The 20,145-nt window shown below is 35.9% G+C and overlaps 1 protein-coding gene and 1 non-coding gene across 2 annotated transcripts in view; both read right to left on the reverse strand.

The window, feature by feature from the left end:
* The window catches only part of LOC131692808 (Krueppel-like factor 12), a 585,807-nt gene that overhangs the window by 110,269 nt on the left and 455,393 nt on the right, over positions 1-20,145 (reverse strand). The gene's annotated exons all lie outside the window — the stretch shown is intronic.
* On the reverse strand, positions 13,040-13,113 carry Trnan-guu (transfer RNA asparagine (anticodon GUU)). Its single transcript has one exon. It is a non-coding gene; the product is annotated as a tRNA-Asn (tRNA).

The raw sequence follows: 20,145 nt of genomic DNA on the forward strand, positions 1-20,145 counted from the left end.
CCTTATCCTTTATCCTTCCCCGTGAACGATGGAGATGGGGGCGGCCGGCAATGATGGCTATCATGCTGTTGAGGTTTTAATATGGGTCGAATTGGTATGAATTCCTAGTTACCATTTCCTAAGCAACTCTTATTAGATAATCAACAGTCAAACATGATGAAGTCAGTGTGCAATCCGCCAAAATCATCGTCACAACGCAACGCAACGATCATGATTGCCCAAAAAACTACTCAATCGATTTTCTTCAATTATTTTTCAATTGATCGTAATTAATTTTTCTGGTGCCTTAACGATTCCTTTTTATGCATAATTTTTTGTTTTGTAGATGAGAGTTTTTAAATAGAATTTTTAGAGGTTAAAACAGCGATTTTTTAGGAAAAACGTTCAAAAATGCAGCAAAAAACTATTATTTATTCAACTAATCGTTAAGGTACGATGAATACTCATACAGTAATGTAACTTTTTGCATTTTGGGATTTTAGTTGGTCTATTGGTCTTCAATCGTGATCACCGCAAACTTCTTAAATAAAAACTTTACTAAAGTATGTGTCGGATTTTCTCCAGATGTTTTAAATGTGATTTATTTTCACAAAAACGAAACGTTTTGCTTCAAAATATGGCTTATATTATGGTAGTAGGTATCGTCAATTTTTTTTGTGATCTGCTAAGGCAGATTACACAAAAATATGTTGTTTTAACAAAATTAAAACTGTAAACCGAATAAAAACACTTTTAGATACATTCCAAAACCTAGTTGTAGATTTCTCATTCGAATAACGAAGACTTTTTGCATCCTCCTGCATACCATTGCATGTCATGAAATGAGTCGATCTACACTTTTATTGTGAATAGATTAGAAGAGGTTTTTCAGAAATCGATAAAAGTAGAATCAGTTGTCACCGAAATAAATACGATCTTTCAAATTCCTAAAGTTTGACTAAGATATTGTTGCGTTAAGTTAAATAGTTTTAGAAGAAAGTTAAAAGTGAAAAGAATCTAAGACTACGATTCTATTATTAACGATTTCTATGTAATAGATACCTGCTAATATTGGAACATTCAAACCGCGTTCAAGCTCCAGTGTGTTATAAGTCTTCACTGACTGCGTTAAGCGTAATTTTTACTAAAACCAAATGAAATTGTTCATCCCTAATACTCTTGTATATTTACGTCTGTAATTTCAACGGACCTATGCAATCTGTTGATTTTATCGATTTGTTCCATGACTTGTTTAAACATAATTAGATATACAGTGAGTGAATTACACAAGTTTCTTGTATGTTCTCAAAATTATAATCATACTTTTTAAAACCTTTAGAAATTTTCAGGCAAGGTCTAAGTTTGAACGAAATATCAAACGAATTGAAAAATTTACTTGGCTTTTCTGCTTCACAAGTTATTCTAATGAAGAGAAAAGCTAACGACTTCAACGCGCCACAACGCTTTACCCCTAGAACTTTGCACTGGGGCACAAATGTATCCCACGCCATGTCTTTACTAATACTTTCCAGGGTTTCTTAGCTTTATTGGCGCTACTCGTCACTTTTTATCTGGTTTCTATTTAGCTGGTACTGAGAGTTCCCTGGCAGCGGAGTTTCTGCCGGAACCGACAGCATGAAGTACAAAGTTACTTTACGCTCGTCCGGACATCCCGCAGACTCAGGTGATTCGCATTTCTAATGCCAAAAGATCCTGACTCCTGTGGTAGCAGATAAAAGGTTAAGTCGCCGGGAAATTCTAAGCTTGCTCATATGACCTTATTCCACGCTTTTCTAAAGTTTCTTGCTTCAACTCCTTGCTCTCCCTTGAGTACTATGGCACTTAATATTGAAAAACACACTTCACCTTCCAGTCCCTTGCTAATTAAATGCCGTTACAACAATTAATAAATTGACTGAATAGGTTAACAAAAAAATAGGAAAAACAAAAAAACCTGTTTTAATCCACCTAATGGTGTGCCTTTCTCATTTATCCAATAGCAAGTTATATTCAATATATTCGTGAAAATGTCTATTACATTCTTATTACACTTTGCACATATTTACAAGGGCACGAGTGCCACAAACCAGATGAGCAACATGTTGACGATGACGTCCTTGGAACAAAAAATATAATATTTAAGTGTATAAATCAGCAATGTTGTCTTCGTATAACATATTTTGGAATGCAGTGGGAGGGGAAAGGGATTATACCTGTAAAAGAGGATGTGAGAGAGGCCTAGTTGGTGAAAATGGATTTGGTCATCACCGAATCCGATGTGACTTTAATTCTGGAATATGCCCGGTAGCTTATTTCGGTTTAAATTCCTGTGTAACCGTAGTAACTCCGGAATCAAAAGTCAGATCTGAATGAAATTCAATAGCAGTCAATGGGTGTATTGTATTTATCATTTGAAATCAAGTTTGTATCGAAAAGCTGAGCGACTCCAAATTCACTTATAATATATGGCTATGGGACGAAATTCTCTAAAAATGTATATGGCGGATGAAGAGAATGTAGGTCAAATGGGATGGAGGGGGGGTTGATGTAGAAAGAGATGGTGTGAGGGGAAGCTGAGAGGGGGCTGATGGAGTATGCAACACCCAACCGCATATTATACCCACCATTTGAGATTTGGTTTATGAAAATGGTTCAGTCATCACCAAGTAATCGATGTGACTAATTCTGGAATACGTCCAGAACCCGAAAATTCCGGAACTGTCGATAGTGGACATTATATTCAAAGAATCTTTGATTGGCCATCAGTGATCTAGTCTTGCAAATAGAAATGATGTTATCTAGACTTGCAAATAGAAATGGATTTTTAACCTTTGAAGTATTACGATTGTACCGGTTTATATGGAAAATTCCTATGTGGTCGCAATCAACAACCTGTAACTCCGGAACCAAATGTAATTTAATAACAGTCCATGGGAGTATTGTATCTTTCATTTGAAACCAAGTTTATAAAAATCGGTCAAGAATTCATTGAGAAAAAGGTGTGAGATTATCTTACGAACTTAGGAAGTACCTGGTGGCATCAAGAACCGTCATAGGTGGCCAATGTGGTCAAAGCTGCTTAGAATGATCATTAGTGATCTAGACCCGCAAATCCGTTATTTTGCCCCCTTTTTTATATGTATTACACCATTTGGACATCATGGTGTTACCATTTTATATGGGAATTTGCTGGGTGACCGCACTCTTCAATCCGTAACTCCGGAAAAGGAAGTCCGATCGACAAAAAATTCAATAGCAGCTTATGGGAGCGTTATACCTTTCATTTGAAATCAAGTTTGAGCGATTCGTTTCAGCCATCTCTGAGAAAAGCGAGTGAGATTTGAAAACACACACACACACATACACACACACATACAGACATTTGCCAATTTCGACGAACTGAGTCGAATGGTATATGAGACTCGGCTCTCCGGGCCTCGCACAGTGGTCCAGAGCTGGGAAAAGCTGGCCAAAAGTCAATATCACGCGAGTGTTGCATTTTAGGCTAGTGATATCTTCAGCGAAGTTTCTATACATAAGCAGCCTATGCTTTTGCCATTAACAGATCACCATTAATTAATTAATCAACATTAATTAATCACCCTAGAAGTGAGATCCGAATTTTATTTTTTCAAATATGTCATATTCAAGATCGGCATCTTCAGCAAAGTTTTAGCAAATATCATCGCAAGAAATTTTGCTGAAGTCACCAAGTGTCCTTTTCTTGAACTGATTGAAATATCATCCGTTTTTTACCGAATAACTCTACACAACGGTTTTTATATTCACATGTTTAAAATGTTCTACAAAATTGTTCCATGCTATAATACACAACAAATCTCTTAACATTTTAGTACACTATATCGTGAATGTGACAAGTTATTATTTGTTCTGATCGAAAAATTTATATTTTAGTCAATAAATTACGAATAACTTCTGTTTCCCAGCATACCCCACGACAAAATCGATTACCACAGAATTGTTTAAGTGCGTTTTATTCAAAACATTTAAAATTTCTTGCAGAAGCATGCAGACAAGCGAGTTATACGTGAAAAACTACAACATTTCAATATTTTTGGTAACCCCTGAAAAATAATTCTTCCTTTAAGCAATATTATGGAATATTATTTCGAGAGAATTAGTCTAACACCCATTAAATTTACCTAAGCAGCTAAACATTATGAACATTGGGTCGAATTCCACAGGAAATTATCCACGTTTGAAGCGAAATTTGCTTCAATATGGAGGGCGCTTCAGTTAAAAGAGGAGGAAAAAGACTGGTCGGCCATCTGTGACTTTCGAGGGTTTGTCAACTCTCAATAAGTGGTGGAAAACAAAGATGTTCAACATAGTGGCATAGAGCTACTACATACAGCGTCCATGCAGTTCAGAGCTGATGACAATGAGTCTGCAACAAAGCATCTTCGATTTGTCGTTGAAAATCCTCAAAAAGCCTGTGATTGCTTTGAGGCATACAAGAAAACAGAAATTTATTCATTACCAATCAAGCTTACTCCCGAGGAGACCGTTTCGTCAGTGATTGAAGCTGGTTTCAGTAAAAATCAATATAATTTGATGAGATCGATAGGAAAGCGCACCATGCGGGCGTTTTTCTTTTTAATAATTTGATACTAGAGGCCATGAAAAAAGCGTACCCACCATCGGAAGCTATCGCGATATCTGGAAGCAGTGCAGAAGTTAAGGTGCCAGTTTTGGTAGATGTCGTCGCAAAGAGGATCACGAAATACTTGGGAACGGAAAGAAAATTGGGATGGAATTTGAGTTGCATGAAACTCTATTAGAAACCATCCGATTTTTGTTGTTTTTCACATATAATTCGCGTGTCTGCATAAAATGTTAAATTTTTCTAATAAAACACACTTAAACAATTCTATAGTAATCGATTTTGGCGTGGGGTATGGTGGGGAATAGAAGTTATTCGTAATTTTGTGGATATAATATATTTTTTTCGAGTAGAACAAATGATAACTTGTCAGATTCACAATTAAGTGTACTAGACTGATAAGAGATGTTTTGCGTATTGTAGTATGGAACAATTTTGCAGAACATTTCAAACATGTGAATGTTAAAGAAAATAATTATTAAGTAAAAACCGTTGTGTACAGTTTTTCTGTAAAAAACGGTTGATATTTCATTCCGTTCAAGAGAAGGGCACTTGGTGTCTTCAGAAAAAATTCTTGTGGTGATATTTGCTAAAACTTTGCCGAAGATACTGGTTTTGAATATGAAGAAATAAAAAAAATTAAATAAAAAAAAATTCGGATCACACTTCTAGGGCGATTAATCATTGGTCTGTCAATGGCAAAAGTAGAGGCTGCTTATGTGCAGAAACTTTCCTGAAGACATCACTGGCCTAAAATGCAACACTTGTGAGATAGTGACTTTTGGCCAGCTTTTCCCAGATCTGGACAACTGTGCCTCGGTTAAAAAGTCTATTTTCAGAGTGATTGCATATCCTTTCTTTATGAGAAAGGCAAAAAGATCTCCAAAAGAAATTAAGCATAGATTCACTCTTAAGAAATGAAAATTTCGCCAAAGGGGTTGAACGAATAGTCTAAACATTTTTTTAAACTTTCTGAGATTCTTAAGAAACATCAGAAACAAATTCCAGCCAAGGCAAGGTCGGCGATTTGTTGTGTCTTCAACACTCTGTAATACAAGAAGTCCAATAATCAACTCAGGGCATGGAATTTGTGTTTCGACTTCGTATTATCAGCATCTGACACAATCTTAGTGACGGGACTAAACTAGCGTCGGATTGACGCTAGCTCCAACAACGAAATCACTATTTGTGTTTCTGAGCAAACCCCTAGTCAAGCGTGATGGCCCGGATTCTGACGAGACGAAATCGAAACGCAATTATTATTTCAAATATTCTGTTGAATCGATATCCTATTTATATATTTGTGATGACCTAATAAATAAAAATAAAACTGAAGGTATTGGATTTGTTCAACACTACCCCTACTTGTGCGATGATGAGTTCGGTCACATAGAAACTAATAATTTCACGGTGTTTTGATGGTTGTTTAATTGAGCATGGACCATATTTATGGTCTTATGAAGGGCTGTATGCTTATTAACCCATTATTGCCCAACTTATTTTTCACGCGCATCACAAATTGTGTTTTCCGATCGAAGAAAAATGATGTGGTCATTCCAGTAAAATTATTTTTGTACTCAAAGTAGCTGATATTATAAGAAACAACCAGTGAAAATTTAAGATTGATCGGTTAATCGGTTCCTGAGATATCGTGATCGCCGCGGATGAACTTTTCAACAAAATACAACTCCGAGATAATCGAGTTTTACTGTCGGTGCAGCGAGTCAACGGTCTAGCGTATCAAACACTACGTACCGCCTACAAGTGGTGAATGGGTAGCGATCTATGAATAGCTGTAACTTAAGTTGTAGTATTCCGATCTTAATGAAACTTTGAGAAAATTTTCCTCGGCGTATGTAGTTTTAGAATATCTAATTTACAAAAATTCGATTTTTTTCATCCTAACAAAAATGTGTAACCCCTTAAGTGAAAATTTATTAAAAACAAAACATAAACACCGGTTTAACCACTCTAACTTCTCTAAACATATTCTGCAAGAGTATATGAACAATATTAACTCGTTGATAATGCCTGTTCTGCGTTATTAATTGAGTAATAGGAGTTATTCTTAGCACCTACTATATATAGTAGGTTGGGCAATAATGGGTTAAGCCCATAAGAATTTGCTCAAGGCTGCACAGAAAGGCGCAGAAATCGGTGAATGTTGAATAGTGCAATTATTTTATTGGCGCAATTTAATTTTTTTTTTCAAGCATTTCTTCCCTTCATTGTAACGGAGTGCATCGTTTCAGCAAAAAAGGCGCATTTAGATTGCTTTTCCGCCACAAATGAGATGACTAAATTAGGTTTCACTTTTTCCTGTGTAGCTTCTTGGCGGGCGCAATTCATTTGCCTAGATCGACTGAAAAATGCAGACTTTTTCCACCTCGGGAGGCACCATAGCTCAAGAGTGTCGACCGACCGGTAGGTGAGTGGCCGGTGCAAAAGACCTCTGCCTTGCACAAGTAGTAAACCCCAAGAGTGCTTAGCTGTGGCACTTGAGAGCCCACTACCGCCCCGCTGTGGCCGATATGGGATGAAGGGTGAAAAAGCTTATACCTAGTCGGGCAATTGCCCAAGTGGCATAAAAAGCAATAAAAGCTAGATTGTTCTATTTGGTAGCTTATATGTATTTACCTATGCAAAAAAACGTAAGTCGCCCGCTCTTCCATGAGTATAATTTAAATTTTATTCATTTTCATTTTTTATCCCGCCTTTTAGTTGCAGTGGTGGTGCTGGTGACGCGTGGACCGACTCCGAACAAGCCACCAAGGAAGATCATGTTGGCCTTGACGGGAGTAAAATAAGAGAGAGAAAAAAAAACTAGAGCACCTATGGATTTGCTTGGTAGTGGCTGGGTTCGGGTTCTGAAGGTAGGTATGCGGCCGTGATGGGCGATCTGGATTTTCAAGTGCCCTTTGGAGGTTTGGGTATTGCGTTAGTAAGAATGCTGTCCATTCTTTCGCTTTCAACGGAGCTTTCGGGTTACTGTATGATCGTAATCCGATTCAACAAGATCACGGCGTCGGGGGAGTATTTTATGCAGAACAATGATGCCGATTGTTATTTGATATATATATATCAAATAACAATATATTGGAAGTTGGTTTAATATATTTTATGGTAGCAAGAGCAATTATTCACTATAACGATCTGCTTTGCTTGTGAAGAATAAATGTACTGCACATTGGATTTGATTTTCAATAATATTGTGGTTTGTTCGAATGACATAATCGAATAGCATTGAAAACACAATGGATGAACGCTTTCTAGAATTTGTGTACATACTCGTTTTGCAACCTAACTTGAAAAGCAAACCTTTGCTTATTCGGAACATTTTACACTTGTAAATAAATGCAAAAATTCGTCAAATATTTAATAGAGTCTGTGAGGCAATTGGTTTAAACATATTCGTGTAACGGTAAGCAAACCCAGTTACGCAATTAGAAGTTTATGGAGGCTTACTTGAAAATGTGTACCTGCGCTTTCAATAAATTCAGCCTATGCATGGAAAATTGTATTGATTTCGAGGAAAGCGAGTTTAAAGTTTCAAGTAGTACACCTAACTCTTTTTTATAATCAAAAACTGTCAAGAGAATTGGGCCAAAAACCGATCAATTCGCCATTGCCTAGAATTATTGTGAATCCTCTAGGCGCACCTGAATATTCTTGCTGCACCATCACAGTGGCGTGACAAAAAAATTCTTATATTTTTTGCAAATATCTATGTTTTTATTAAATTATCTCCAAATTTTACAATAATTTGAAAAATTAGTTTTTAACATATCATTGAGGCAAGTGATGTCGAGAATTTCTGAGTACCTTAATACACAAGGATTTTTATTACATGACACGGGAAAAAATCGTTACCTAATTCCTGAACAAAGTGCCTCGAATTCTAGAATAATCATATTTTTACATTATGAAAATTGGAATGTGAAAAAAATCACGTGTTTTATAATTACATTTAATTTTTCTCTAGCATTACGTTATCATTAGTGGAGATATTTGTTTTTGTTTTGTGAACTTCAGTTATGGTTTTCGCTATGTCATTACCGAATTGTTATCCTGAACGAGAACTAGTTTACAACTTCATGAACAATATTCATAAACCTTAGTTTGACCCGTGATTCATAATTGTAGAAACACTGTTTACGATCTATATGATGACAATTGAATTATGATAGATTACATCTTGATCATGATTTGGCCTTCGTGGTTGTGAATTAGTTCACAAAATCAAAATACTCTGGCCATTTTCTTTTAAACTATTTCACGCAACTTCGAGTGTTCATAATGAGCTTATTCATACCTTTATTCATGGTTCCTAATACATTAACGGGTGTTCAATAAAAAAAAAGTTTTTTCTGTCATGTAGTTAAAAAACAAAAAAAATTCAACAAATTCATTATTTTTTATTAAAAACACAATGTTTATTATTCCAAAAAGCATCAATGAATATTGGAAAAGGGGCCCTGGTCAGCCGTACAACGCAACTTAGTCGCGATGCTCTCACAAGAGTGCTGGACGGCACTGACGTCCATCTTCCGAATACAATTCCGGATCCTGGTGGTCAACTGCGTCGTATCCTAGGCCCGCCTATTATTTTTGTACACTAGCTAGGGTACCGAGGGAGCCAAAAAAATCGACGGCACTGGAGCAAGTTGGTCGGATTCCTTTCTTTCGGCACGTACGGTTCCTTTTTCTGCTCAAGATACTCCAGCGTCTTATTGGCGTAATGCGAAGACGCCTTGTCCGGCCAGAAGACGTACGGAAGTCCACATGATACGCCTTTAAGAACGGCAGAAGAATTGTCTCAAGACACTCCCCCTGGTACACTGGTTGATTGACGGCCAGCTCGGCTTGAACTACGGCTTTGAAAACCCTCTGTCCGACATGTCGATGCACAGCTTAACTTTATTTTTTTAATTTATAATTAAAGTTATATTTTACTTTCGAGGGGGAGGGGGTGTGGCTGACTTGTCGCTGGAAAAGTAGCTGTAATTTCCTGGAATGTAGGTCGTCGAGAGCGGAAAATAACTTTCGTCGTCCAGCATAAACGACGTCCCGCAGTAGTTCTTCGTCATCCACTGGCACTGCGATTTCGTGATCGCTATCTGCTCGGTCGTGTACTACGGTGACCAAGTGTTCTTCCGACAGATGATGTCCTCCATCTTGAGGGTTTGGTGACTCAAGGTATGGGAGCAGTGATATTTTTGCCGGCGTCACGCAAACTCGTTCTTGTTGTCGAGAAGCTTTTTCAATACTTCCTTCTTCTTCGTCATTATTTTCGCCGGCTTGCTACTACAAGCCTTCCGATTCACGTTCAGGGATGCAGGTAAACTGTACTCACGGGCACGTTTTCGTTTCAAAAGATGTCTACCGTAAACTTTTTTTCACGATGAACATGTTTTTCGTAAAACCGTACAACACGCTCGCGGAGTGCTTGCTGTTTCGACGCAATCTTCGATTGAACTGAGAGTACCCGAGCGAAAAGAAACATGCCATCCATTTCTAGAGAGTCCAGAGAGCAATTCTCTTGGAGAAAAAATAATTTACGATCTTTTTTTTAATTATAGAAAGGTATTGAAATCATTCTCATTTTTTTATTGAACACCCGTTAGTCAAATCGTACTCACAGAATTTAGAACATTATTCAAGGTTTCGCGAGTTGTTTCGTAAATACTAGTATATTAGTCATAATTGTTTGTATACATCGTTTTCGATTATTTTCGTATAGCTTTCAAATGGTTTACAATATTGCCTTTATGTCAAAGAGAAAGTTACAGGATATGTTATGAGCCTTTTGAAAAACTTATTGTTGTTGATGGAGGAACGCGAATAACTTCTGAAAAGGTTGTATAAAACAAAAAAAAATGTGTTGTTAAAACAAAATTTAAAATATCACGAGAACTACTACATTCCAGAATGAGCAGAATTGTGATGAGCATTTTGATTTAAAATGGCGAAAAGAAAATTGTATTTTTGACTGCAAATAGTATGAATTATAAAAATATGTCAAAAGTTGTTGTTAGGAAAACTGTTTTTAATAAAAGCTTCTCCATGATCCAAATACACCTGAAATTTTTTCTTTTACGTCTTTAAAACGATAAACATTAGATTTTGGACATTTTAAGATGGGGTAATTCGAATAACTTTTAAAAGGGACATAATCAGTCGAATTTACTGATTTTGTTGGAACAAAACTCAAAATATTTTGAAAAGTATCGTATTTTGGAAGATTTTTGTTAAATGCATTTTGATTTAAAATGATACTTACAATTATATTCTGTAATAAAATTGCAGTTTTTTATGTCAATTAGCATGAAATTTAAAAACATGAATAAAGTTGTTAGAAAAACTGTTTTACCGATAAGGTCTCCGTCATACTATCGCATTCAAAATGTTTTCTCTTTGGGTTTTTGTTGACAAGATATAAAAAATTAAAAAAATGGATTTTTAGCAATTTAAATTTTTAACACAAATTTTTATTTTTGTGAAAAATGACACATTTTTTCAATGTATATTTTTTCGTATACAAATATTCACCCCCTGTAACTCGTTCTCAGAAGTTTTGCTGTATAAAATACAATAATCGAACAAAAAAATGAAATGAATGCACGTAGAAATGTCTATGCCCTTTTGAAAAATTGCTCTTGAATCAAAATATTGCGATTTTCAGAGAAAATTATGGAGATTCATAAACCGAACACAACTTCAAAGTTTCGTTCGAATCGACGATGGTCATATTTTGTGGTCGGCCGTTTTATCAAGTATCAAAACTAACACCAAATTGACGTCAGTTCGACACTGAATCTAAACAGTTCATACAACATGTGTGAACTGCCTAAAGCAAGTGAAAGGTACCGAGTGGTTTAGTTAATCCATTTTTTTTCCTTTGGGAAAAAAGACAAATTGCATTGCTAGAGCCCGCCAAACAGATTTTTCATATGTGGCTGTCAAAATCCGGTCAAAAAGCTGTCAAAACCGGGAGTAGACAAAATCGGGGGAAGAAAAAATGGGGGCTGATAAAATATATCCCTACTTGTTTTACATATACAAATCTACATAACATTCCTCAGTGTCTTGTAAATATTTCGAAAATCTCAGAGTGACCAGACGATAGTTTTTTGCAAAGTGCTTCTTTCCAAGATAGAGCTGATCTAGATCAGTTCCACCTTATCCAGATCGACACCTAAATTCTGAAAATAATGCCTAATTTAACCTGAGATACCTTGTACAAGACATTAAACAATGGATGTGCATATCCACATAGTAGTAACGGATCTGATAGTCGTCACACTCATTGTGCAAAAAGACGTAATTTAGTCAGAAAAAGTAATAAAACGCTGCCGATCTGTAAACTTTGATTTGTGCTTAGATCTTATAATAATAAGTCGAATCATCGTCCAGAAACCAAGGATCCATGACAAAAGTTGTGTGATTGTTACCCCGCGCATTTCAGCGTTCACTCAATCATTTAAAAAAAGTGAGAAAAACTCACTGCGACCTGTTGATGATATCACATCGACAATCCCGTCTGCGGGGCGTTTTGCGGTATAGGGAGGCTAGTTACGTTATCTTACTGATAGATAGCTGGAAAATAATGCCGCATGTCTGAGCCAGTGACGAATGCTCGAAAGCAAAAACAACTCCACGCTGCAAAAATTATCTTCGCCTCTAACAGAGCTCGCTTGCATGCCCCGGTAGCTTCGAACAGGTAGCGAGAGTAATTATATTCGAAAACAGTCAACTTGAAGTGGAAGTCCTCACGCAGCATAGTTTCCGCACACTCAACGAAACTTTTGTGGAAAGTGTGGAGCCATCTCCTAGGTGTGGACTCGGGTGGCGTATAGTCCACCTAGAGCTGGAAAAAAGGTGCAACTTTTTCTCTCCTTACGCGGCTGCATACATTTTGCCCTCCCAGGGTGATTCCTCTTGAGACAAGCTACCATATACCAAACGCGCCAGCAGAAAAGCAAATGATTGATCAAAGAGAAATTGATGTATGAATAAATTTACCAGAACACAACCTACCTACCAAGTTGTTGCATTTTTTTGTTTACCTCTGGTTAAGAAAATGGACTTGTAACAAATGATGATTGAAATTGTTGCTGTTTTTTCTTGGGTGTATTTCCAGTTTGATTTACTGGTTCACTTGCGCGCCGGAAACTCGTTTTTATTGACACTCGTATGTAGGTATAGCCAAGCGAGCTAAATGCATTTATGCCACGCAGGTACAAAGTTGTACAAAATATGTGCAGTTCGCTTAATTTAAAATTTATTTGCAATATTTATCTTTATAATGACGACTGAAAAATGTTAAAAATACAAAATAAATACAGTCTCAATCTAGTTAAGTTAATAGGTTCGTGCTAGAAGAACAGGCGGCAGAAATGTTGCAACTGTTAGCACGATAAGCAATACCAAAAAATCCGCCCCCGGGTGGACTCGAACCACCAACCTTTCGGTTAACAGCCGAACGCGCTAACCGATTGCGCCACGAAGGCTCTCGAAACTTTCGTCTCCATAACCTAAATAAGAGCTACTCTGCAAAATATCAGACATTTTCCATTTCTAATTACAACGTACACATACCTAGCATTATTTACATACCCCTATCGGCAATCTAATTCTCCGGTCAACTCCTGCTGCTTTTGTCGCTTTACATTTTATTACCCGATAAAGCCGGACAGTTTATTTGCCGCCTCTCTTTCTGCCTCGTGGCGCTTAGAACAGACGACAGCTCCTCCAACCAAGAGAATGGTCGGGCATAGCGAAATAAATAATAAAACGGCCTGCCCTGCCATCACACGAGTGAACGTCTCCAGGGTAACGATGAGCGTGAAAGGCTGATTTGTTTGACCGAGTCAAGTGTGGAGATGTTAGCTGTTGGCAGTTTAAGCTGTGCTTAAAGGACAATTAATTGCGACTGGAAATAGTAAACTAATTAAAGTAGAGTAGAACGGGCTGAGACAGTCGTTTATTCGAACGTCAGTATTTTGGCAATATGACGATCTTGTAGTCAAACAAGTAAGATTCCTATCGCGACCGGGGTCTGCGATAGCTTTTAAAATGAGTTCTCTGCAAGCCTTCATGAGTCTTCGCCCCATTCTCCTCTGAGAGATGCAAATTAGTTTCCTGCTGGGGTACATTATTAGTGGATCGATTAATTTTATACCGCTTTCAGAGCGTCTATTGCAACTTCATTATTCATTTAAATCTTAGTTTATTGCTAGTTCTAAGATGAAACTTTCCAATTCGATTATCGTTTTTATTTCGAGACATACACGTAATTGAAAATATGTCAATGCACATTCATACAGTTCGAGTCAACACTTTCGTTAATTCTATTTACTTTTTGCCTTTCTCAATAGAAAGATATTGCAATTGCTCTGAAAACCAACCAGTTTAATTCAACTATATAGTTTAATCATCAGATCCTATGGTTGAATCATATTTTGATTGTTTTTGTATAGCTTTCAAACGGTTTACAATATCGCCTTGATGTCAAGGGGAAAGTTATTTGAAATGTTATGGGCCTTACGAAAAACTAATTGTTGTTGATGGAGAAACGCCAATAACTTCTGAAAAGATCGAAATAAAACAAAATAATTGTGTTGTTAAAACAAAATTTAAAATATCTCGAGAACTACCACATTTTAGAAATTTTTTGTTATGAGCATTTTGATTTAATATGGCGTTTAGAATCATATACAAAAATAAAATTTTACTTTTGACAGCAAATAGTATGAATTATAAAAATTTGTCAAAAGTTGTTAGGAAAACTTTTTTATTAAAAGCTTCTCCATGATCCAAATACGCTGAAAAAGTTTCTTTTATGTCTTTAAAACGATAAACATTAGACTTTTGACAATTTATGATTGGGTAACCCGAAAAACTATTAAAAAGGACATAATTACTTGAATTAATTGTTTTTGTTGGAGCAAAATTCCAAATATCTCGAAAACTGTTGCATTTTGGAAGATATTTGTTAAATGCATTTTGATTTAAAATGATACTTAGAATTATATTCTGTAATAAAATTACAGCTTTGTATGTCAATTAGTATGAAATTTAAAAACATGTATGAAGTTATTGTTAGAAAAACTTTTTTGCTGATAATTTCTCCATCATGAAACCACATTCGAAATGTTTCCTTTCTCTTTAGATGTTTGTTGACAAAATATAAAAAATAGAAAAAAATGTTTTTTTTGCAATTTAAATTTTTGATTTTGTGAAAAATGACACAACATTTTTTTCAGTGTATATTTTTTTCGTGCAGAAGTATTCATTATCTGTATTTAGTTCTCAGATAGTTTTACTGCATAAAATAGTGTAATCGAACAGAATTTTTTTGAAATTATTGCACGTAGAAACGTCTACGCCCTTTTGAAAAATTGCTCTTGTATCAGAATATTGAAATTTCCAGAAAAAATCATGGAGATTCCTAAACATAACACAAATGTAAAGTTTCGTTCGAATCGACAATGGTCATATTTTGCGGTCGGCCAGTTTCTCGTGGAATCCCTCTATTGATTTTATATTTTTATTCATTCAAATAATTGCTAAAAAAATTTAAAAAAGAAATCTTTGTTCCGGACCAAATCTGTTCATTTTATTTATTTTTTAAATATTATTAATTATATTCATTCCATTCAATGTATTTATTGGTTGGTTGGTACCCGAAAGAGTGAGTCGATGACTTTTGCAACACTTTCAAGATGGATTTGTTCAAATTTGATGGTATGGTATCTTTGAAGAATTTCACACGAAAAAATCAACACATCTGATAAAATAATTTTTGCGATTAAATCTACTGGTGAAATTACTCTTTAGATGAACCTAGTTCATAGTTTAATGTCTTCAAAAAATTTTCGAGAGTGCTATTACTTTGTTGCAGCCACGAATACTTCATGTATTCAGGGTTTCATAATATATTAGGCTATTAGTGAAATAAAGCTTTTAAAGCAAGTTATTGATATTAAATTATATGATAAAAAATAATATCAGGAGGTTATAAGTTATAAAATTCACTTTTTTATCGATGGCATGGGCTACTGAAGCTTACATTAAAAAGTTGTATTGAAGAAAACTGGATTTGGAATATTTCGTAAATATTATTTTATATTATTTTATCTCAACATGCTGCATTTATGTAGCATTGATTTCTCCAACAAAATTGTTTTAAATGACATTTTTAACAAATTTGATAAAGATACTAAGCCTCTTGCTACTTTTAAGGGTTAATTATCCAAAAATATTTCTAGAAGAGTTAGTAACTAAGATTATTATATCAGAAGATGCGCTGTTGGAATGTTCTGTCGGGAGACTTCTTCGGAGTTGTTCTCTTTATTAACATATTATCGAAGACATTTATCTATGGAGTCTTGAACGCTGTTTTATATTAATTCTTCTTGGTTTTACTCTGGAATGATAACTGTGCGATCGTTTTTGTTTCTGATCTCAAATTCAAGCAGTTTTGAAGAATTATCAATTTTTCATCAAAACCCCGCCCAACCGAATTCCTGATTACGCCACTGCATGCAACTGATAGGTTGACCCACATTTTAGGTTGCAAAAGCATGCGAGAGACCCTCGTGAAGGTACCAATCAGCCCTGTCATCATCAAATCAATCCCGTCACTAGCACTTGACACAGCTGCGAAATATACGCGTTAGGAGGAGTAGCAGGAAAAAAGTACTGCACCGCCGACTGTCAACACACGCTTCAAAAAGAAGCGTGAGCGATTAGGAAAGGTTTGTAAACACGCCGCCGTCTCGTCGCATCGTCGTCATCCATCGTCACTTGAGCCGCTTATCGGAAATACGCGATCTCTCAGCAATCTGTCCAGTTTGCTTGTTGGTAGGTAGGTAGGTTTGCCTTCTACCAACCGACGCAGGCAGCGCTTATTCCCCACGGATGGCGTCGCGCCACATACAGTTAGGCTCGTCATGTCGTATACTGTTTCACGTAGGAATGTTGCATCGAGGATGGCGCGCCTTGCGGTTGCGAAAGAATACCGCCACCGGTCGAAGTGACCACAAATCTGTGTTATGTTTCCGAGAAAATTTTCCATTTAAACACAAAAAACGCCTATGAAGAAAAGCACGAGCCGATAGGTTTGCGTGGCTGTGTCATGAATAAGAAAACTGGAAAAGTTCTATCCAGGTATACTAATTTTGTATGACAACATGACGCCGCTATTCGCATTGATTATGTTCAGAATAGAGCTCCATTTTCCGACAGTTTTCAGCTACCCGGGCTTCGACAAATTAAAAAGCCTTTTCCAGGGAATTTCTGGGATCCCGGGAACACAGAAAAAATATTGGAAATTGTAAGAGACATAAACTATGTTACGCAAAAGTTTCCCAAAATCCCCAGTGGCGTAGCCAGAAATTTGGGTTGGGAGGGTTGGTTGATAAAAATCGGAAATTTTTTGGAAAATGCCAAAATTTAATATGAGTTTGATAAATCATTGAAAATTCAGAAACATAAGTAGTCTAACAGATGTAGTTCGAGGCTACAAACAAGGAGAATCAACCTGGAATAGTTTTCAAACCTCTATAGGTTATTTTCTTGCATAATATGTCAATGATGTCAAAGAATGCGATCTTTTAAAGTAAGATAAATGTTCGAAAAAATTTTCAACGTTCAAGATCACCTAATTTAAAAATCCTTAATTTTGAAGGTTTGGCACATGCGAGAAGTTTTCCAACATAAAATAGCGCATACTTTGATATAAACATTTTAGTGATTAATTCACACAGCAGTAATTATGAAGAAGTAATTCTTTAAAAATAGCAAGAGACTTGGCGCCTTCAGTAAAGTTATTGATAATGTCATTTTAAACAATTTTGTTGAAAATATGAAGGCTACATGAATGCAGCATATCAAAATATAAAACAACATGCTATGTCTACTTAGTAGAGAAAAATTTAGGCAAAAACTATTTTTCTGAACTTAGAAGAAAATTGTTTAAAACCATCAATCCGGGATGAGAACGCAAAACCTATATCTAAATTAGCTATGGAATTTGGGTTTCGATAAACTTCTCATCAAAATCCGACACTAACTTAGTGACAGGACTAAGCTAGCGCCGAATTGATGCTATCTCCAAAAAACGGAAACACTCTTTGTGTTTCGGGACAAAACCCTAGTCCTTTTATTATTTGGGATTTTTTTTAAAGCCAGTTCCCTTAAATATATCTTTTTTGTAAGCTTCAGAGACTCATACCTTGAATGCAATGCGAATTTTATTATTTATAAACCATAGAAGAGATTTTTCAAATACAGTAATATCAGAATAACTTGTTGTAAAGGTTTTCTACCAATATATTTCTATACTCTGAATGTATTTGACGAAACCCAGGACCGTATTTTCCCTTATCCAACTTGTCGAAATTGGCAGCGCGGGCTCAGGACCAACGAAGTCAAGCGCTGAACCTGCCCTGGCCAATTCGTCAGCCCATTCATTCCCAGTAATACCGGAATGTACGGGCACCCAGACAAGGTAGATAGTTTTGACAACACGGTGTATTTATTAGAACAACTTTATGTAAAAAAAATTCAGTATCTCTGAAACTTTGGAATATGAAAGAATGGGCTTTCGCTTTTCATTTGATACTAAGATCAAAATAATCCGTCGGGGGGTCCCGAGCAACTTTTTTTTTAAGATCTTCTCGTAACAATATAGGTTTTACTACTGGAGCTTGTTCATATGTGTGTCCCTAGATGGTGCTTTAGACATTCGAATAACACTAAAAGTGAGATTTTGATAGCAAATTAAATTGTCTACAAGTTTGTTGACAACTAAAATCATCCAGAAAAGTTGTTTAAGATTTTAACGAAGTTATATCTAAGATAGTTTCACACGAGGCCTAGTGATTTGGAAATAACTTTTCTCGCATATCTGATATTTCATTATCAAAAAACTAATTTGGTTTAGTGGCATGAAAATATTTGACGCGATTCATTACAACTTTTTTGTTCACAATTCTAATTTACCTTCTGAAAATTGGGATGTCAAACATCCTAATTTTCAGAGAAAACTATTTCTGTAAAACTACAAGGGGCAAAAGGGGTTTTTCAAAAAAAAAAATCAGCATCTCTGAAACTTCAGGATATGAAAGAATAGGCTTTCCCCTTTCATTTAAAACCAATATCAAAATAATCCGTCGGGGGGCAACTTTTTTTAGAAGTTTTTTCGTGAAAACATAGATTGTACCATGGAACTAGTTCATATTTCTGCCCCTAGATGATGTTTTAGACATTCGAACAACACTAAAAGTGAGAATCTGATAGATAATTTAATTGTCTACAACTATGGGGTTGCACGAGCTGCAGACGTAGGACTATACTACTTAATGTAAAATATTTATTTTCTTGGTACATTTATAGTAATAATAAATCAAACATATTTTTTTACGTATGGTTTAATCACAACCAATCGACATCGAATATTACATATTGAACCAAACCTTCTTGGTTATCAGGTCATTTCATTTGTAGTAGGTGATCGAATCCGATTAAACTTATTTAAGAAGAACTGAAGAAAGAAGACAGAAAACTGTGACCGAACTAATATCCGGAACTAAATCTTTATAGAATAAGATTAGCTTGTAAAAACTTTTCGATTGTGTGTGGTGAAAAACCCGGACCAGTGAAGAAAAATCAAATTTTAGACAATATAATCACATTTCATGTATAGACCAAGCATTCTAGTTATATTTTACCATCATTGTAACTTTCCTAAAGTACGCATACAAATATAGCGAATGTAGTGGTCTTAATCATATATCAAAACTATAAATATACAAGAATCGAAAACAATTTTATATATGGACAAGATGCGTTTTTGCAACGGTTTTTCAAGTGGCAGTGTATTCATTCATAAATAGGCTTTGTAGTATGTACCTATTAGTAGAATCAAAATACTATAGGCTGACTGGAAAGGAATCACGTGATGGGGAAATGAATCAATGAATTGATCGAACGTAAATAATAAACTTTCGTTGTGCAATTTAGTAACAAATTAGATCTTCCTACCTACACATTCGTCTCAAACATTAAACCCAAGCGCACAAAGCAAAATGAATGAACGCTGATGATGATGGGTAGAGCGAAAGAGACAACCACTCCTCTCGAGAGGGAATCTTCACATGGAATGTCCTGTAAGGAAAACCATTTGTGACCACAATAGCGTATGACTGGTAGCAAGATCAACATGGTTGCTGTTCCAAAGCCCAGTAACCTGCAGTCTGTATGCACATGATAGTGCTTCTTGTTTGAGGTGTATGTGTAATGGTTTGATATTTTGGAGGCACAGAGCAGTCGGAGTTGTGGTGAAAGCACCAATCAACGCCTTGAGCGCCATTCTTTGCAGATGGAAAATGGGCAGTTTTACGTTTTGAAGTTCTTCGATGTAACTGTGATCGTGACCATTAAAAATTTATCGAGCATTTATTTTACTTTTCTTCATTATTCAAGTTCACAACTTGACACCTAGTACCTAATACACGAAATTGTAGTACGCCATTCAA

Source organism: Topomyia yanbarensis, chromosome 3 (assembly GCF_030247195.1).
Source record: "Topomyia yanbarensis strain Yona2022 chromosome 3, ASM3024719v1, whole genome shotgun sequence".
In the NCBI taxonomy this organism is placed as follows: domain Eukaryota; kingdom Metazoa; phylum Arthropoda; class Insecta; order Diptera; family Culicidae; genus Topomyia; species Topomyia yanbarensis.